We start from the raw sequence: 11,969 nt of genomic DNA on the forward strand, positions 1-11,969 counted from the left end.
AGCCATTCTGACAGGAGTAAGATGGTATCTCAGAGTTGTTTTGATTTGCATTTCCCTAATGGCTAGGGATATTGAGCACTTTCTTAGTGTCTCTCAGCCATTTTAGACTCCTCTATTGAGAGTTCTCAACTTAGTTCTGTAGCTCAGTTTTTAATTGGATCCTTTGGTGTTTTGGAGATTTGCTTCTTGAGTTCTTTGTAAATTTTGGAGATCAGCCCTCTGTCAGATGTGGGGATAGTGAATATCCTTTCCTATTCTGTGGGCTGCCTTTTTGTCTTGTTGACTGTGTCCTTTGCCTTACAGAAGCTTAAATTATATAATGGAAAAAAGAAAGCATCTTCAACAAATGGTGCTGGCAGAACTGGATGCTGGCATGTTGAAGACTGCAGATAGATCCATGTCTATCGCCATGCACAAACCTTAAGTCCAAATGTATCAAAGACCTTAATATAAATCCAGTCACACTGAACCTCTTAGAAGAGAAAGTGGTAGGTGTCCTTGAACAAATTGGTACAGGAGACCACTTCCTGAACATAACACCAATAGCACAATTAATGTCGACAACTAATACATGGGACCTCCTTAAACTGATAATTTTTTTACTTCATTTTACATTTCAACCAAAGTTCTCCCTTCCCCCCTCCTCCCATTCTCCCCTTGCTTCCTCCTACTTGCCCTTACCTACCCTCTAGCCTACCCTCAGTCCATCCTTACTCAAGGGAAGTGCTCCCATGATGAGTCAACATACATAGTCTGCCTCAACAGGTTGAGGCAGTGTCCAGTCCTTCTACCATTCATTAAGACTGAGCATGGCAGCCCACCATAGGGAATGGGCTCCAATTACCTAGCTCATGTACCAGGTTTGTATCATGGTCCTACTGCCAGGGTCCCCTCTGATAGTCCAATCTTCACAACTATGTCTCACATATGGCAGGCCTAGTTCTGTCCCTTGGAGTCTCCACCATTGTGGGTCTAGAGTTCATGAGTTTTCACGAACTTAGTTCAGCTGTCTCTGTAGATTTTTCCATCATGATCTTTACCTCCCTTGATCATATATTTCCTCCTTCCTCACTTCAACTGGATTCCAGGAGCTCAGCCTGGTTCTTGGTTTTGGATCTCTGTGTCTGGTCCCATCAATTACTGGAAGTGGATAAGGACAACAAATATCATCCTATAGAATCCTATGACATTAATTTGAAAGACATTAACATAGGTTACATGGTAATAGAGGGATTTGTTCTGTTCTTTGAAGAGCATAATATCTAGTTCAGATAAACATTAATGTACTATTTCAATGTTATTTGATTGAATTATGTGTAAAACAGAGAATAAAGAAATGGAATATTTTGAACTGGTGAACCACTGTATTTCTGTTTATAGTGGGATTCAGAGAATCGTCTTCAATAATGATGTTACAGTTTCACTTGGCTGTGTCTTCTCACCTCGACTCTCCTGTATTGCCAGATACACCAAAGGATCTCCATTACTCGGTCCCAGTTGTTGATCTCAATTAGTCAAGGGAAACTGTGACTCATACAGAAATACACCACATATTAATTCCATATTATTTCCCTCATTATTTATTCACCCAAGGAGTGCAAGGATAAAGACTGGTTTGCTTCTGTTGGTGGTAGGAACTCAGTACATATTGTAAAATTATTATATCAGCATATGTGTGTAGTGATATGTAAGTAAAGCCTTTGTGTCTGGCCCTAAGAGAAATGTTTCAACAAAGCCTTTGCTATACTTTTGTTAATTAGTACAGACCTAGCAATTGTTTTGATAGTGTTTAAACCTTGAAGAAATGTTTCTCTGGAGAGTCTGCACTGGATGCTACATGAAAGCTTGCAGCTGCAGCTGTCTTGGTCCTAAGACAGTCCTAGCTGATCTGGAGTTCTTACATTTGATAAGCAAAAGGGATTGAGATTCACGTAAGTTGTCTGCTTCATTACAGTGAGAGCAAGCTGACTCTGGAAGTTGGAACCTTTCCCAGCTCCAATTAACCTAGTATATGTTTACATGAAGTACCTGGAGTGAGCTAGTTGCGTGTCAGTCTTTTCCAAGAAGGGTGTACCCCTATGCTACTTCAGAAAAAGAAGGCCTAGCATCTTAATGAGCTTCTCTTTCTGCTGTGGCACCTATGACTCAACATCAAGCAATCTACATGTGGTATTAGTATTTGTTTCATCTATTGATGGGATCTTTCTCAACAATGGCATGTAACTCGCAGAGTTAAACTCTTTCCCTACAACCAACAAAAGAAATTCTAGGGTCTTTTCCTGGGGAGGCTCCTGAGCACAGCTGTCATCTTCAGGTCATTCAGCAAGCAAAAGCCATGACTGCCTTTTCTGAAGGGAGTTGCAGGAGAGGAATCAGCACCCTGAAGGCAGATAGTCATACTCATTTGCACATTTGGTCCAGGACCTTCTTCTTACAGGCCTTTTCATTGAGGGCGATAACTGACATTATTTGTAATTGCATCTGTTTCAGTTACAATTTGTAGAAAACATCTTGAACAAAAATACTCTCCTGCACTCTGACTCAGCGCATTCCCATTCCCAGACCTTCCTTGTGTATCTTCCTGTCCATGAAATGAGAAAGGTCTTTGTAGTGAGATTTCTCTCACCTGAGCTACATTTCAGCTGACCTTTACTCAAATGTCCTTCCACAGGGGTAAAATGGAACACCAGAGTGTCAATACAATACTTCTCAACCTAACTAGACTGCAGTAAATGTATAAGGATTTGTCAGGTACTCTCTCATTTTCCTCTGTCTTGATTTAACAACTCAATATCACAGTTTGTAGAAGAATGTTTAGATAAAACTAATACTCAATAGATCATTCTTGGACTGTGGAACAAGAGAGTTAAACAAGAAATGATTTCCCTGTGTTGATCATAATTGCTTACAGTGATTTTACATTGTATTTGGAGATAAAATCTTACCTGCAGCCAGGCGTTGGTGGCACATGCCTTTAATCCCAGCACTTGGGAGGCAGAGGCAGGCAGATCTCTGTGAGTTCTAGGCTAGGCTGGACCGACAGCCTGACTTCCCAATGGAAACGATGAAAGCCAGAAGATCCTGGACAGATGTCCTACAAACACTAAGGGGACAAGGATGCCAGCCCAGACTACTATATCCAGCAAAGCTCTCAATTACCATAGATGGAGAAAACAAAATATTCCATGACAAAGCCAGATTTAAACAATACGTATCCATGAATCCAGCTCTACAGAAAATGCTAGAAGGAAAACCTAGAGCCAAGGAAGATAACTACATTCACAAAGACACAGGCAATATATAATGACACTTTACAAAACACCAAAAGAAAAAGGGAGGAGAAACTACACAAAATAACTTCACTAACAATAAATCAAGCACAAACAAGGATCACCAATCAATGGTCATTAATATCCCTCAATGTCAACGGCCTCAACTTGCCTATAAAAAGACACAGACTAGCAGAATGGATACGAAGACAGAACCCTTCCTTCTGCTGCATACAAGAAACACATCTCAACATCAAAGACAGACGTTATCTCAGAGTAAAGGGTTGGGAAAAGATCTTCCAATCAAACGGTCCCAAGAAACAAGCAGGTGTAGCAATCCTAATATCTAACAAATTAGACTTCAAATTAAAATCAATCAAAAGAGATGAAGAAGGACACTTCATATTCATCAAAGGAAAAATACATCAAGACGAAGTCTCACTTTTAAACATCTACGCCCCAAATACAAAGGCACCTACATTCGTGAAAGAAACATTACTAAAGCTCAAAATGCACATAAAATCTCACACACTAATAGTAGGAGACTTAAACACTCCGCTCTCACCACTAGACAAGTCCTCCAGACAGAAACTTAACAAAGAAACAAAAGAACTAATAGAAGTTATGACCCAACTGGGTTTAACAGACATCTATAGAACATTCCACCCAAATACAAAGGGATATACCTTCTTCTCAGCATCACATGGAACCTTCTCTAAAACTGACCACATAATAGGAAACATAGCAAATCTCCACAGATACAAAAAAAAATTGGAATAACCCCCCTGCATCTTATCAGACCACCATGATTAACATTAGAATTCAACAATAACACAAATCGCAGAAACCTTACAACCTCATGATGGAGATTGAACAATGCACAATTGCACCATTACCTGGGTAAAGGAACAAATAAAAAAAGAAATTAAAGACTTCCTCGATTTCAATGAGAATGAAGACACAACATACACAAACTTATGGGACACTTTGAAAGCAGTGCTGAGAGGAAAGTTTATAGCACTAAGTGCCCACATGAAAAAACTGGAGAACAGTCATACTAGAGAATTAATAGCACAGCTGAATGTTCTAGAACAAAAAGAAGCAAACTCCCCCAGGAGGAGCAGACGCCAGGAAATAATCAAATTGAGGGCTGAAATCAATCAAGTAGAAACCAGAAAAACACTGAGAAGAATCAATGAAACAAAGAGTTGGTTCTTTGAGAAAATCAACAAAATAGATAAATCTCTGTCCAAACTAACCAAAAGGCCGAGGGAGAGCATGCTAATTAACAAAATCAGGGATGAAAAAGGGGACATAACAACAGACTCTGAGGAAATCGAGAGAATCATCAGGGCAGACTTTGAAAATCTGTACTCCACAAAATCTGAAAATTTAAAGGAAATGGACAATTTCCTGGATAGATATCACTTGCCAAAACTAAATCAAGAACAGATAAACAATCTAAACAGACCTATAACCCCTAATGAAATAGAAGCAGTCATCAAAAGTCTCCCAAACAAAAAAGCCCAGGCCCAGATGCCTTCAGTGCAGAATTCTACCAGAAATTCAAAGAAGAGCTAATTCCAATACTCGTCAAAGTATTCCACACAATAGAAGCAGGAGGCTCACTGCCAAACTCTTTCTACGAGGCTACAATTACCTTGATACCCAAGCCACACAAAGACACAACTAAGAAAGAGAACTATAGACCAATTTCCCTCATGAATATTGATGCAAAAATACTCAATAAAATACTCGCAAACCGGATTCAAGAACACATCAGAAAAATCATCCACCATGATCAAGTAGGCTTCATCCCAGGAATGCAGGGATGGTTCAACATTAGAAAATCTATCAATGTAATCCACCATATTAACAATCTGCGAAAGAAAAACCACATGATCATCTCACTAGATGCTGAAAAAGCCTTTGACAAAATCCAGCAACCCTTCATGATAAAGGTCCTAGAGAGATCAGGGATAACAGGAACGTACCTGAATATAATAAAAGCAATATACAGTAAACCAACAGCTAACATCAAACAAAATGGAGAGAAACTCAAAGCAATTCCTCTAAAATCAGGAACAAGACAAGGCTGTCCACTCTCTCCATATCTCTTCAATATTGTACTTGAAGTTCTAGCTACAGCAATAAGGCAACAAAAGGAGATAAAGGGGATACAAATTAGAAAAGAAGAAGTCAAACTTTCACTATTTGCAGATGATATGATAGTTTACATAAGTGACCCAAAAAACTCTGCAAGCTTACTCCTAGAGCTGATAAACACCTTCAGCAATGTGGCAGGATACAAGGTAAACTCAAAAAAATCAGTGGCCCTATTATATACAGATGATGAAGTGACTGAGAAGAAATCAAAGAAGCATCACCCTTTACAATAGCCAAAACAGCATCAAATATCTGGGGATAATGTTAACCGAGGAAGTTAAAGACCTGTATATCAAGAACTTTGTGTCTTTAAAGAAAGAAATCTAAGAAGATACCAGAAAATGGAAAGATCTCCCATGCTCTTGGATTGGTAGGATCAACATAATAAAAATGGCAATCTTGCCAAAAGCAGTCTACAATGCAATCCCTATCAAAATTCCATCACAATTCTTCAAGGACCTGTAAAGAACATTAATCAACTTTATATGGAAAAACAAAAGGCCCAGGATAGCCAAAACATCCCTATACAATAAAGGAACTTCAGGAGGCATCACCATACCTGACTTCAAGCTCTATTATAGAGCTATAGTCCTGAAAACAGCTTGGTATGGGCACAAAAATAGGCAGATAGACCAATGGAACTGAATCAAAGCCCCATATTTTAACCCACACACCTATGAACACTTGATTTTTGACAAAGAAGCTAAAATTGTACAATGGAAAAAAGAAAGCATCTTCAACAAATGGTGCTGGCATAACTGGGTGCTGGTATGCAGAAGACTGCAGATAGATCCATGTTTATCGCCTTGAACAAAACTTAAGTCCAAATGGATCAAAGATCTCAACATAAATGCAGCCACACTGAAACTTTTAGAAGAGAAAGTGGGAGATACTCTTCAACGAGTTGGTACAGGAGACCACTTCCTAACCATAACACCAGTGGCACAGGCACTGTGATCGACAATTAACAAATGGGACCTTCTGAAACTAAAAAGCTTCTGTAAGGCAAAGGACACAGTCAAAAAGACAAAAAGGCAGGCCACAGAATGGGAAAAGATATTCACTAACCCTACATCTGACAGAGGGCTAATCTCCAAAATTTACAAAGAACTCAAGAAACAAGTCTCCAAAACACCAAAGGATCCAATTAAAAGGTGGGGTACAGAGCTAAACAGAGAATTCTCAGTAGAGGAGGCTAAAATGGCCAAGAAACACTTAAGAAAGCGCTCAACATCCTTAGCCATCAGGGAAATGCAAATCAAAACAACTCTGAGATACCATCTTACTCCTGTCAGAATGGCTAGAATCAAAAACACCAAAGACAATTTATGCTGGAGAGGATGTGGAGAGAGAGGAACACTCCTCCACTGCTGGTGGGAGTGCCGACTCATACAGCCTCTTTGGAAATCAGTATGGAGATTTCAGGAAAATGGGAATTAATCTACCACTAGACCCAGCAATTCCATTCTTAGGCATATATCCAAATGAGGCAAGTTCATACAACAAGGGCATCTGCTCCACTATGTTCATAACAGCATTATTTGTAATAGCCAGAACCTGGAAGCAACCTAGATGCCCCTCAAATGAAGAGTGGATAGAGAAAATGTGGTACATTTACACAATGGAGTATTACTCAGCAGAAAAAAACAATGGAATCTTGAAATTCGCAGGTAAATGGATAGCACTGGAAGAAACCATCCTGAGTGAGGTAACCCAGTCGCAAAAAGACAAACATGGTATGTACTCACTCATATATGGATTTTAGACATGGATCAGGATAGTGCCAGTCTGCACTTCCACTGATAGAGAGTCTGGGAAACAGGAAAGAACCTAAAAGATATGCATATATGCATTGTACCCAAGAGAAGAGGATTGAGACAAGATCCTCTGAATGGATGGGGAACACGGCGAGGGGTGGGGGGGTGGGACCTGGGAAGAAGAGAGGGGGTGAAGAGGAAGAGAGTTGGTCATGGGGGAACAGGAAGTTGAGGGGGTGGGGATAGAATAGGGGGAAGAGGGAATCATAGGGTCAAATACAGATCAGGTACCAGAGTGACCTCAAGTGATCTAAAGGGATAACACCAATTGGCAAGCTAAGCAATAGTGGAGAGACCACCTCGAATGCCCATTCCTGATAATGAACTTGATGTCTATAACCATCCGGGAGCCTTCATCCAGTGACTGATGGAATCAGAGGCAAACACCCACAGTTAAACACTGAACTGAACCCAAGGAACCCAGTGACAGAGAGAGAGGAGTGATGAGCAAATTGGCAAAGAATGGGCTGGCAAAACCAGCAGAGACAGCTGATCTGAACAGGGGAGAGCTCTTGGACCCCAGACCGACAGTGGGGAGGCCAGCATGGGACTGATCTGGACCCCCCAAATGTGAGTGTCAGCGAGAAGGCCTGGGCAACCTATGGGGCCCTGAGCTGTGGATCAGTGTCTATCCCTGGTATACAAACCGTCTTCGTGTGCCTATAGCACAAAGAGGGATGCTCTCTCATCCTGGACTCTTAGGGGAGTGCCTGGACTCTACCCAGAGTAAAATGACAGACTCTAGATATCCCCTATGTGGAAGGATTTGGCAATAGGGTGGGAGAGTGGGGGGAAAGGGGAGTGCGGGAGGAGGGGAGGGAGAGGGAACTGGGACTGACATGTAAAACAATCTATTTAAAATTAAAATAAAAAATGATATTAAAAAAAAGAATACATAAGTCCAAGAGCTCCCCCTTATTGAGGTCAACTGTTTCTGTGGGTTAAACCTACTTTTGATAAGAGGGAAATTATGTTTTGAGAAATAAATGGACTAAGGAGATGAATAGAGAAGGATGATTCCATGAGCATCTGTGTGTTTATGCATCAAGCTCCGGACACTCTGGGACCTCTGCTTGCCACCCAAGGCCTTTTCACGCAAAGAGGAGTCCTTTTTTAATTTTTCTAATTTTAATTTTAAATAGCTTGTTTTACATGTCAATCCCAGTTCCCTCTCCCTCCCCTCCTCCCACACCTCCCCATCTCCCTCCCCAGCCTCCCACCCTATTGCCAATTCTTTCCACATAGGGGATATCTAGAGTCTGTCATTTCACTCAGGGTAGGGTCCAGGCACTCCCCTAAGAGTCCAGGCTGAGAGAGCATCCCTCTTTGTGCTATGGGCACACGATGTCTGTTTGTATTCCAGGGATAAACACTGATCCACTAGGCTGCCCAGGCCTCCTCACTGACACTCACATTCAGGGGTCTGGATCAATCCCATGCTGGCCTCCCCACTGTCAGTCTGGGGTCCAAGAGCTCTCCCCTGTTCAGATCAGCTTGTGTCTGCTGGTTTTGCCAGCCCATTCTTTGCCAATTTGCTCATCGTTCCTCTCTCTCTGTCACTGGGTTCCTTGGGTTCAGTTCAGTGTTTAACTGTGGGTGTTTGCCTCTGCTTCCACCAGTCGCTGGATGAAGGCTCCCGGATGGTTATAAACATCAAGTTCATTATCAGGAATGGGCATTCGAGATGGTCTCTCCACTATAAGCTTAGGAGTCTTGATAATTCAATGTTGACTTATTTGGGAAGACACTGCTTTTTGATAGAGAATTTCAACCTCTCAATTTCCTTCAGTTCAAAATGACTTTTATATTCCCATGGCCTGTTACATATGAGTTCAACCCTGAGCACAGAAAGATACACTTCAGGATCAAGAGAAAAGTGGAGTCATTCCATGCTGAATGTTTGACATTTCAGGGAACATCTGACCTGGTGATCTCACTTTGTCACCTGCTGGTGGTCATGGCTCTAGATGCTTCACTTCTAAGTCCTGGCAGGTGAAAGGCTAGCAACATATACTCCTTGTCCTCCTTTATTTTTTCATTGCTTATAATAAATAAAAACTAAAACACTTTAAATGATTTTAAAATGAAAGTAAATTCTTCGAAAGTATTTAAAGTGGATATGTCTACATAACAGCTTCAGAAACTGCATGTACCAACTATTGTTACTGCACCAGACAGTGAAGGAAAATTATAAGAACAATAACACAGAATACTCAGAAATAGAGGAGAAATTGGTATTTCTTTCATCTTAGACACACTAATACATTTTCAAATGATTTCCATTTTTATTTATATGTAGATTATATATTTGAAATGTCTAATAAAAATATTTAAAAGCTAGTATAGTACCATGATTTCTTTCTATTCATTAAATATGTCAGATGGGAACTGATATAGAAAAGAAAAATATTACATAAATTATTACAGAATGGTCAGTCAATATATTATTGGGTCTTTTATATTGTTCAAAGCACATTTTAAAATACCAATGAATTTTATAGCTTTAAATATTAGTTTTAAATTCTCAAATATAACTTCATTATTCTATTTTACATACACCTTTTGGAGGCTTGCATAGTTTCATTATTTTATATTTTAATAAGCCTACAAATTAACAGTTTTATTGTAAAATTTTCATGCATGCTTGGTTTTGGTTGATACTCCCATGCCTGGTTTTAATCTCCCCTTCCTCCCACCATCCCCATTATAGCCTTCTCAATATCTCCCCTTCTATCTCATTTTCATATCAAATGTATATGCTCCATTACCCAATGCCTCGCTTAACGGGTCCTTTTTCTCCTTTTCTCATGTTTGCCTTTCTAGTTCCTGCCCTCTGTTCACATGTATCCAGAGGCCAGGGTGTGAATAAGAGAAAACAAAGCATTTGTCTTTCTGAGCTTGGGATATTTCACTTAATATACTATTTTACTACAGATTTCTGTTTCATTTTTATTTATGGATGAATAAAATTGTTGTGTGCATATGGATCACAAATTCATCATCCACTGCTGTGTTGGTGGAAATCTAGACTGACTTCATCACCATGCTGTTTCTAAAAGAGCAACAATAAGCATGCATGCGCAAATAGTTGTAGCAAGATGTAGAATGCTTCATGCGTGTGGGATGGACTGCTGTAACCCAGTGCATATGGTAGTTACAATTTCAGTGTGGACAGTCTCAAGAAACCACATTGCGTAGCTTTTATCTTTGAAACCTTGTGTTTAATTTCTTCTACTATGTTTATGTCTCCTCTGAGCATTATAGATTTGAGAATAATTTTTCATTTCTTATAAAAATGTACACATTTATGAGGTACCTTTTAGTAATTTAGTGTCTGTATGCCAGGGTAATCAGATTTATACATTTTCAGTCAGCAATAGTTTTATGTGCTGAGGAGTTTGGACTCTTCTGTAGGCATTTCAAAATATAACAGAAGGATTTCCGTATTACAGCAGCATATAAAGAGCTTACTGTGAGGGCGTGGTTATCTGAATTTATGTGTGTGTGTGTATGTGTGTGTGTGTGTGCGTGCGAGCACATGTGCGTGTGTGCCTGTGTATGTGTAGTCCAGGTCCAGTAGCACAAGCCTGTAATCCTGGTATGGGAGAGGTAGAGACAGACAGATACTTGTGGTTTTCTGGGCAGCCATTCTGGCTAAATCAGAAAATTCTACTTTCAAAGAACAACCCCGCTGTGGAATAATCCTTTTGTATACAGTGAAGCTTTGTCACTAAGGTAGGTTTAATAAAAAGCTGACTGGGAGCTTGGCAGTGAGTATGGGTGGGACAGCCAGACACAGGAAGACAGAAAGAAGGAGGGCAGGGTCAGAGAGAGATCACCAGCCAGAGGGAAAGTATGTAAGACATGCTGGAGAGGTAAATGCCTTGAGCCCTGGGACAGCTCCTAGATTAATAGAAATGGGTTAATATAAGTTGTAAAAGCTATTTAGTAAAAAGTCTGAGCTATTGACCAAGAATTTTCAATAAATACTAAGTGGCAATTTGGGAATATGCTATTGGGATAGGAAAACTGTCTAAAAGACCCTGTTTGAAAATATAAGGTAGAGAAGGGCTGAGGAAGACACTTTTGACATGTCTAAAACATGTGGTACACACACAACACATGCACACACGATCACATATGCAAGCTTCCGCTGCAGCAGCAGGCAGTCTCTGCGGCCAAAGCAGGTACATCATCACCTGACGCGGGGCCTTTCCACCATCAGCTATGCCACTATGCCCCCTTTAAAAGTGCCCGCCTGGCACAGCTCGCTCTCTTGTCTCTCACCTCTCTTGTGTCTTTCTCCTCTTTGTCTCTTCTCTCCTCCCTTGCCTCTTCTTTCCTCTCTTGCTTGTCTTCTTTGTCTGCTGCTCTCATGACCGCACTCTGACATGGCCTTTCACTTTTTTGCTCTCCTCCTCCCCCAGTAAGCCTCTTGCACTAACTCTGTTGTGCATGGTGTTTTTGCCTAGTGGAATGCTATAGAGGACCAGCCAGAAGATACGCACTATTGTCTTTCTTGTTATTTCTCCTTTCACATACAGTACAGCTTGTTTAACAGGTAGCTACCTTCTCCTGTGTTGAAGAAGCAGAGATAATTCATTTACTCTATCATTGGACTGCTTTGCAAACTTGTTCAAAAACTTTTTCCCTGTCTTAAGTGATCTCTATTCCATTTCACTCTTCTCAAAGATCTTGTCTCAATACATTCTGAATT

The sequence above is a fragment of the Mesocricetus auratus genome, unplaced genomic scaffold (genome assembly GCF_017639785.1).
Source record: "Mesocricetus auratus isolate SY011 unplaced genomic scaffold, BCM_Maur_2.0 Super-Scaffold_100014, whole genome shotgun sequence".
NCBI lineage: Eukaryota > Metazoa > Chordata > Mammalia > Rodentia > Cricetidae > Mesocricetus > Mesocricetus auratus.